The following is an 8,854-nucleotide window of genomic DNA, read 5'->3' as shown; positions in this document are numbered from 1 at the left end:
ACCCCGCCCGCCTCGCTGGGCAAGTGGAAGAAGGAGCCCGAGCTGGCCGCCTTCGGTGAGTGTGTGTGACTGTGATTGTGTGTGTGTGACTGTGTGTGTGTGACTGTGTGTGTGTGTGACTGTGTGTGTGAGTGTGAGTGTGTGTGTGACTGTGTGTGTGTGTGTGTGACTGTGTGTGTGAGTGTGCATGTGTGCGTGCGCGCATGTGTGTGCGTGTGCTGGACCCCGACCTCGGAGTTGGGCGCTCTGATGCTGTTCTGAGCAGTGGAGGGAAGCCTTGAGCAACCAGGTCTGCATCCGTGGGGCTCGGTCACAGACCGAACAGGGAACGGGAACGGGGGTGGCACTGATCTGCCCAGCCCCCCACACACTGTGCAAAGGCGGCTTCCTGTGTGACCCTGACCTCTGACCCCGGTGCTCCCCACCGGGTGCAGGGCCTGCCTCGGGTCAGTGCAGTCCTGCCTCCCTCCTCCCCCCACAGGCAAGTGACCCAAACTCTGGCTGGGCCTCACCCCTGGGCTGGGCCCCTCACCCCTAATCTGTCCCTCACCCCTGGGCCGGGTCCCTCACCCCTAATCTGTCCCTAACCCCTATTCTGTCCCTAACCCCTGGGCCGGGTCCCTCACCCTTGGGCTGTCCCTCACCCCTAATCTGTCCCTCACCCCTGCGCTGGGCCCCTCACCCCTGGGCCGGGTCCCTCACCCCTGGGCCGCGTCCCTCACCCCTACTCTGTCCCTAACCCCTATTCTGTCCCTAACCCCTGGGCCGGGTCCCTCACCCTTGGGCTGTCCCTCACCCCTAATCTGTCCCTCACCCCTGCGCTGGGCCCCTCACCCCTGGGCCGGGTCCCTCACCCCTGGGCCGCGTCCCTCACCCCTACTCTGTCCCTAACCCCTATTCTGTCCCTAACCCCTGGGCCGGGTCCCTCACCCTTGGGCTGTCCCTCACCCCTAATCTGTCCCTCACCCCTGCGCTGGGCCCCTCACCCCTGGGCCGGGTCCCTCACCCCTGGGCCGCGTCCCTCACCCCTACTCTGTCCCTAACCCCTATTCTGTCCCTAACCCCTGGGCCGGGTCCCTCACCCTTGGGCTGTCCCTCACCCCTAATCTGTCCCTCACCCCTGCGCTGGGCCCCTCACCCCTGGGCCGGGTCCCTCACCCCTGGGCCGCGTCCCTCACCCCTACTCTGTCCCTAACCCCTATTCTGTCCCTAACCCCTGGGCCGGGTCCCTCACCCTTGGGCTGTCCCTCACCCCTAATCTGTCCCTCACCCCTGCGCTGGGCCCCTCACCCCTGGGCCGGGTCCCTCACCCCTGGGCCGCGTCCCTCACCCCTACTCTGTCCCTAACCCCTATTCTGTCCCTAACCCCTGGGCCGGGTCCCTCACCCTTGGGCTGTCCCTCACCCCTAATCTGTCCCTCACCCCTGCGCTGGGCCCCTCACCCCTGGGCCGGGTCCCTCACCCCTGGGCCGCGTCCCTCACCCCTACTCTGTCCCTAACCCCTATTCTGTCCCTAACCCCTGGGCCGGGTCCCTCACCCTTGGGCTGTCCCTCACCCCTAATCTGTCCCTCACCCCTGCGCTGGGCCCCTCACCCCTGGGCCGGGTCCCTCACCCCTGGGCCGCGTCCCTCACCCCTACTCTGTCCCTAACCCCTATTCTGTCCCTAACCCCTGGGCCGGGTCCCTCACCCTTGGGCTGTCCCTCACCCCTAATCTGTCCCTCACCCCCGGGCCGGGTCCCTCACCCCTGGGCCGGGTCCCTCACCCCTAATCTGTCCCTAACCCCTATTCTGTCCCTAACCCCTGGGCCGGGTCCCTCACCCTTGGGCTGTCCCTCACCCCTAATCTGTCCCTCACCCCTGGGCTGGGCACAGACTTTCCTGGAATCGGCTGTTGCAGCTGCAGGGACAGGAGTTCAGGGCAAGGTCACCAGGCCCAGCTCCCCCTTCTCCCCGTCGCTGCCCTGGGGCTGGGACAATGAAGGGCCAGCTGGGCTGCGAGGGGAAGGACTGGGGAGCCAGGAGCCGGCTCTGGAGAGCAGGGGGCCTGCGGGGCAGGGCAGGCGGGGGCTGACTCCTCGGCTTCTGGGAAGCAGCATCTTGGGGCAGATGTGGGGCTGGACATGGGGGGAGGCGGGGGACCCACACCCAGAAGGGAGGGGTCAGAGGCCGCGCAGCCCCAGGGCCCGGCATCTGCTTGCCCCCACTCCTCCCCCCAGAGCTCACTAACCCCGGGGTTCCCCCTGCGACTCAGGTCAGGGGTGCAGTCTCCAGCTTCGCGGGTCCCAGGAGTCCGAGGCGCCCTCTGCACTAGGCAGGTGTCTGTTTACAGAAGCCGTTTCCATGGTAACCAGGCTGAGAATCCCCGAAGGGCAGACCGTGCCCCCCCCCGCCCCCCCAGCAGGCGCCTCTGGCTGCCTGAGCCGGAAGGCGATGGAGGGAGACAACACTGACATTTGGGGCTGTAATGTGACGGAGCCGCCGTCTTTTAAAGGCGGGAACCACTGATCTAGCTGCACTGCATGCAATATTCAGTGTTTTGTTCACTTGTCTAATTGGATTAAAACATTTAGCTCCCTTTAGGATCGCGATGGTGAATTTATGTGGCGAAATGCAATGTCTCGCTGGGGAAATAGTGGAGCAAATGCACCCGAAGCGATAGGAGATCCGCTTTCTCTCCTCCCACCAGCCTCATCCCGAGGCTGCTGGCTCCTGGGCAGAGTGGATGCCGACAACGGAGCGAGGCTGGCGCGGAGGGAGCCCACGGGCTCTCCCAGAACAAGGACGCGGGGCCTTCGGCTCCAACTCAACAAGGAGAAGCGCCCGGCTCTGCGAGTCCCGGGGAGTCTGTGGGTCCCGGGCCTGGTGTGAGGAGCGCGGCGCGAGGGTCTCTGTCATCTTTGCAAACACGCAGGCGGCGGGAGCGGGTGACATTTGAGCTGCATATGTTCGCGTGTGTTTTTAAAAAAACGTGGAAGTCACTTCGGTTGACAGTGTCTCGTACACAGTTTTGAAAGAATCAGGGCAAACTTTAACAGAGTCAGTTTTTATTTGAAAAATATTTTCTGGGAATGTATCAGTGTTTATTTTTGAGACTGACAATTCGGGTGAAAATCCGGGCGCAAACAAAGAAACAACAATTGGGTTGAAATCAAATTGTTTGTTTTCATCTATCGGGAACTCTTTCCAGACACTCCTGGTTCAGGAGGCGGCGTGTTCATTGCTTTTATTTGGTGTATTTGCTGTTGGATCTGAGCACCATCTGCCTGGCAGGTAGCTAACCTCACGGAAGCGCCTCCACCCGCTGCTGGGAGTCCCCGGGGCCCAGGCCAGGACCCTGCAGACGTGCGACACCTGCGGGTCCCGCGAGCGGCCGCCCTCCCAGGCCCCCGCTTGAGCTTGAAGCTGCCCCTCCCTTTGCTTCAGGTCACACACCAGCCTGCTCCCTCCCCAGCTTCTGGGTCTCTGCTTCCGGCTGGCTTTTCGGCTCTTTTGCAGGAGTCCTTTGGTGTAAGGAGATCATGTCCATGATTTTGAATATAATCACATATGGCTGTTGGATCCGCGCACAAGTTCAAATCAAATTAGACCTGAAATCCGCTGCCAAGAATGCCTGAGAGTCGTGGGGCCGGCTGATTAATCACGGGCACGTCAGTTCCTGAAACTGTAAGTCACCGGGAGGGGCCCACGCAGCCTGTCAGGACGGCAGGTCAGCCAGAGCCACGTCCACCCCCAGGTAACGTTTCTTGACAAAGAAACTGGTCTTGACCTGCCGGCCGGGGTGGCTCAGTGGTTGAACAACTACCTACGAGCGAGAAGGTCACGGCTTGGTTCCCAGTCAGGGCACAGGCCCCGTGTCAGGCTCCATCTCTAGTGTGGGGCGTGCCGGATGCAGCCGATCGATGGTTCTCTCTTTTCCGTGATGTTTCTATCTGAAATCATGAAAACATAGAAAATACAAATAACATAACTGTGAGCTGTATTTTTTTTTCCTCTCCCCAAGGCAGTCTCATTTCCTTGCCAGCTGGCACCCGCCGTGGACAGATGTTAGAGCCCCGGGCGCTGGTCACAGACCCCTGACCCGGCTCCCAGCTGTCAGGCCTCGCCGCCGGAGCTCCCAGGGGCCCAGGTCCCCCCCCTGAACACCAGCCCCCCTCCCCAGACACCAGGCGGAGGGGGTAGGAGCCAGGCCGGGTGAGCGCTGTGGCCCCGTTTCTCCTCCAGGACCAGTAGAGCATCTCATGGCATTTTCACAGCCTTTCCCAGAAGTCCCTCCCGCCCCGAGAGGGGCAGGCGAGCGATCGGGCCAGTGTCTTCCGTCAGCACCACACCAGGAGCAAGTCCCCAGGGCGCCTGGGCCATGGCCGGGCCAGCCCCGGGGCACCGCGTTGAAGGGCCATGGGAACCCGCACGGCCAGAAAGCGCCACTGAGGCAGGGCGAGGCCTCGGCCCGGCTCCCGCTGCCAGGCTGGTGGGGTGCACCTGCCAGGCTCAGCAGACACAATGGGGAAGAATGGAGCCTTGACAACAGACTGGCTGCCTCCTGTCCGAGGCCACAGGCCAGCCCCGAGCTCTGTCACCCGCTTCAGGGCCCAGGGAACAAGTCAGGCTGTGACTCCGCTCAGAGCCGCTGCCAGGCCAGGAAAACCCACTCTGCCGGGTGCGAGGTGGCGGAATGAAGGACTGTCCACAGGCGAGAGACACGCAGGCCTCCTCCTCTCCTCCCCAAGCCTGAGAGGCCCCCAGGGAGGCCGGGAGGCAGGGCCCTGTGGCTCCAGCAGGAGGCGACATCCTAAAAATAAAAGGCCCTCTGGGGGCCAGCCAGCTGGGCAGGAGCAGAGCCAGGATGTTCAGTCCCTCGTGTGCTCTGGCTCCAGAAGGAAGACTGGCCCAGGGCTCCAGCAGGAGGCGACATCCGCCCCGCCCGCCCTGGGCCACGCAGACGTGCTCGGCCCTGTAAGTGACGGTGCCTCAGTGGCACCTTTTGGCCGTGAGGATTCCCACGGCCCTTAAACGCGGCTGTGGGGGGTGAGCCAGTGGGGTCCGAGCGCCAAGGGCTCGACGCCAGGCTCACAATTCAGGTTCACTGTGCGGCCGAAGGACCGAGCAGGCCTTGGGCTCCCCAGCAGAGCGTGTGCAGAACCGGGTCCCGGCCTCCTCTGCACCCCATGCCTGGTGGGGAACGCCAGCGGCTCCCCCACAAACACCTTTGGTCGTGCTCCCATCTGAGGAGCCCCCCCAGGTAACACATGCATCTGAAAGGCCCTTTGGGCCCTGAGCGGTTTGGCTCAGTGGATAGAGCACCGGCCTGCGGACTGAAGGGTCCCAGGTTCGATCCCGTCAAGGTCATGTACCTTGGTTGCAGGCACATCCCCAGTGGGGAGTGTGCAGGAGGCAGCTGATCGATGTTTCTCTCTGTTCCTCTCCCTTCCTCTCTGTAAAAAAATCAATAAAATATATTTTAAAAAATAAAAATAAAAGGCCCTTTGGGGGCCAGCCAGCTGGGCGGGAGCGGGGAGCCCAGGATGTTCAGTCCCTCGTGTGCTCCGGCTCCAAAGGAAGACAGCGTTTTCCTGAGGATTTTTTTAAGGTTTGGGTTTTTTCTTTAAGTTTTTCATTTGGCAGCGATCAGGTTTGTAAAGACCTGGAAGAGGTTTCCAGGCGCCGATGGTGCAGGGTGGGATCTGAGTGCTGCAGGCAGGCAGAGGGCGAGGTGGAGGGCAAACCCCGTGATGGGCCCAGAACGGAGGGAAGACGCCCACGGCCCCATCTTGGGCAGCTTGAGAGGCCAGGAGACTCGCTCATGCCCCGAGTCCCGGCCCCTCTGTTGGGGGCAGAGGTAGAACACTGGGGGCAGCCATACTTACAGGAAATACTAACCAGGCTCTGCTACCGCGGCTGCTATGCTGATTGCAGAAGGCACGCCCTAGCCTGGCTGGGAGTTGCCCGTGGACCTGGGAGCTCACCTGGAAATGCAGCCCATCCTCCCCTAACAGGGAGCTGCTCTCATCATGGAAGATGAACAACCAGAGCCCCCGCCCTGTGCCTACCCCGGGCCTCGCACACCCCCAGCGCCTACCTGTGAACTGCCCGTTTTGCACACCTATTCTTATCCCTCTTGCCCACTTGCCCACATAATCTCTGTCGGACCCCTGGTAAGCAGCCGGCTTGTGGGGGGCGGAGAGGTCTCTGTGGGTGACCTGCGCTCTCCATGCTGCCGGCGTTATTAGACCAACGCCCAGAGAGGACTCAACCCTGTCCCCGCTGAACCGGCTCCGGCAGTGACAGGCAGCCCGGGCCCCGTGACCACCAGGTTTCACCTTCACCAGACAGGAGCCTGGTCTCCTGCCTGCAGACCCGGTGCCCTGACCTTTGGCCACCGCCAGCCAGGGCCCAGCCAGCCCGGTTCCGGCAGGAGGAGGGGCCGAGCGGTGAGGATGTCACCTCGCTGCTGGGTCCACAGGCTGTCTCCTGGGCCTCTCTGGGGGTCTCCCAAGTTTGGGGAGAGAGAGAAGGAAAAGCTGGCATCTCTCTCGCCTGCTGTGGACAATTCCAGAGCCCTCTGAGCTGGGCTGGTCTGACACCCACTGTGCAGATGGGGACACGGAGGCTACAGGAGACATCACAGACTTGCTCAGGCCCCCACCGCCATGACAGTCCGGCATCAGTCTGTTCTCGGTGCCTGTTATGGGAGGATGGGCTGCATTTCCAGTGAGAGAACCATATCGATTGGTTGCCTCCTGCACAAGCCCTGACCAGGCCCCCAGACCAGGGAAGAGCCTGCAACCAAGGTACCCTTGAACAGAATCGAACCCAGGACTGCAGTCCGATGTTCTATCCACTGAGCAAAACCAGCTAGGGCTTAAATTTATTTGTATTGATTTCAGAGAGGAAGGGAGAGAGAAAGAAACATCAATATCCAAGAGAAAGATCATTCAATTGTGTCCCATACATGCCCCAACTGGGGATGGAACCTGAAACCTAGGTGTGCGCCCTGACCAGGACTGGAACCCACAACCTACTGATGTTTGGGACTCCCCAACCACTGAGCCACCTGCCAGGACGGTGTGTGTTTCTTTACCAGCACCTCAGCTGACCGTGGGGTGTGGCGTGGCTTGGGCTTGGAGCAGTGTCCTCGCCCTCACCCTGTGGGCAGCCTCAGAGGCGCAGTGGTGGTTGGGGTGGGGCGGGGGGAGGTGTGTCCTGGTCCCCAGGCCTCAGGTCAGGGACTGACATGGGTGCTGGGGTGAGGGGGGCCGGGGGGTGTTCACTTACTGTGTGTGGAACAAATGAGTGCTTTGCAGAGGGATCTGGCGGGCTGAGCGGGGAAAATCACTCAGGGGATAGCGGCTCCCAGACGCCCGTGCGGCACATGGTCATTTTGAAAGGACAATGAGACAATTTCTCATCCTTTCTCTTTCCAGATGCATTTCCCATGAGTCACTCCAAGCGCGGGCGTGTGATGTCCCCGGGGACCCACGGCACCTGGGTCAATCCTGACTGAAGGCTGAGGCCCCGGCCGGCCGTGGACACGCAGGATCCTAAGGAGCCTCGGGTGGGGCAGAAAGCTCCGCCTCTCGGACAGGAGAGCAGCCACAGAGACAAAGGGTTTCATGCTGTGCTCCCAGCTCACCTGCACTCACTCTCCTCCTCCTCCTCCCTGCGGGGCCCCAGGTCCAACCCGAACAGGGAGACCTGGGCTGTGGACTCAGACTTGGGCTCCACGTCATGGTCCCTACCTGCTGGCTGTGCTTGTGCGAGCCTCAGTTTCCCCATCTGTAAAATGGAGCTGATACTCCATGCTGCAGGGCAAAGGGAGTGACTGCCTGTCACACCTGTCCCAGTGCCCGGCCTCTGCTGGCATCCACATCTCACTCCCTTTGTTGTTGGGCATGGTGCCAGTGTCTCCTTTATTTTTCTCTTTTGGGGACACATGAAGCAAGTAATTTTTTTTCGGCATCTTTGATTCTTTAGTAAATTTTGTGTTTGTTTAAAAATGGCTTTGCCTGCTGTTTTGGCTCCGTGTTTGGAGCGGCGGCCTGTGGACCGAGGGGTCGTGGGTTCGATTCCCGGTCAAGGGCACCTACCTCCATTGCAGGTTCCCGGCCTTGGTCAGGGCCGTACAGGAGGCAACCAATCGATGTGTCTCTGGTGTCGATGTTTCTCCCTCCCTCCCTTCTACTCTCTCTAGAGATCAATGGGGAAAATATCCTTGCATGAGGATTTTAAAAAAGGCTTTATAAAAGGGCTTTTATAACCCATCTATCCCCCCAAAAATCTTAGCTCGATGACCAGTCAGGTAATTTAGGGCAAGATTTGTGCATTCCACTCACAATGACTCCCCTAACTGGGAGCACCCCCCATTTCCTCAACCAATCAGGCTGTGCACACACACCCTCCAGGGGCCCTCACAGCTGACTCCCCCAGCCCGGCCCTGCCTCCCGCAGCCCTGGCAGAGGTGCCTGCCTGGATCTGCTCAGCACATGGTGTGGCTCCTGCATTCTGGGCCTACGCTCCTGCACAGCTTCAGCTCCATAAAGAGGCCGGTGTGCATTCCACTCACAATGACTCTGCCCCCCATGTCTGTTCTCCCCGCTGTGCCCCCCACTGTGCCAGCACAGCCTTCAGGATCTCCCTCCTGGCTTATTAGCTGAGCACTGTGATCACTGATAAAATGAAGCTGTGAATCAGGAACAAGACAAAGAGCTACGTGCAGACCCCAGCACGTGGGTGGGTCCATCCTGAAGACACCCCCCCACCCCCTCCCACACACACACACACAGCGAGGAGTGTGCGGGGTACCAGGGGTCTCAGGGCCCCGAGGACCCCACCAGCGCGGGGCGGGTGTGCGTCA

General features: G+C 61.1%; 1 long non-coding RNA gene across 1 annotated transcript in view; it reads right to left on the bottom strand.

Moving 5' to 3' along the window:
* The window catches only part of LOC107182100, an 11,234-nt gene extending 7,385 nt beyond the window's left edge, over positions 1-3,849 (bottom strand). The window contains exon 1 of the long non-coding RNA XR_001512816.1: positions 2,651-3,849. This is a non-coding gene — a long non-coding RNA (uncharacterized LOC107182100). The remainder of the gene's footprint in view (positions 1-2,650) is intronic.
* Positions 3,850-8,854: the final 5,005 nt, after the last annotated feature.

This window comes from Myotis davidii, unplaced genomic scaffold, assembly GCF_000327345.1.
Source record: "Myotis davidii unplaced genomic scaffold, ASM32734v1 scaffold754, whole genome shotgun sequence".
Taxonomy (NCBI): domain Eukaryota; kingdom Metazoa; phylum Chordata; class Mammalia; order Chiroptera; family Vespertilionidae; genus Myotis; species Myotis davidii.
The sequence above is the reverse complement of the archived record's forward strand: the minus strand, read 5'-3'. Positions and strand labels throughout refer to the sequence as shown.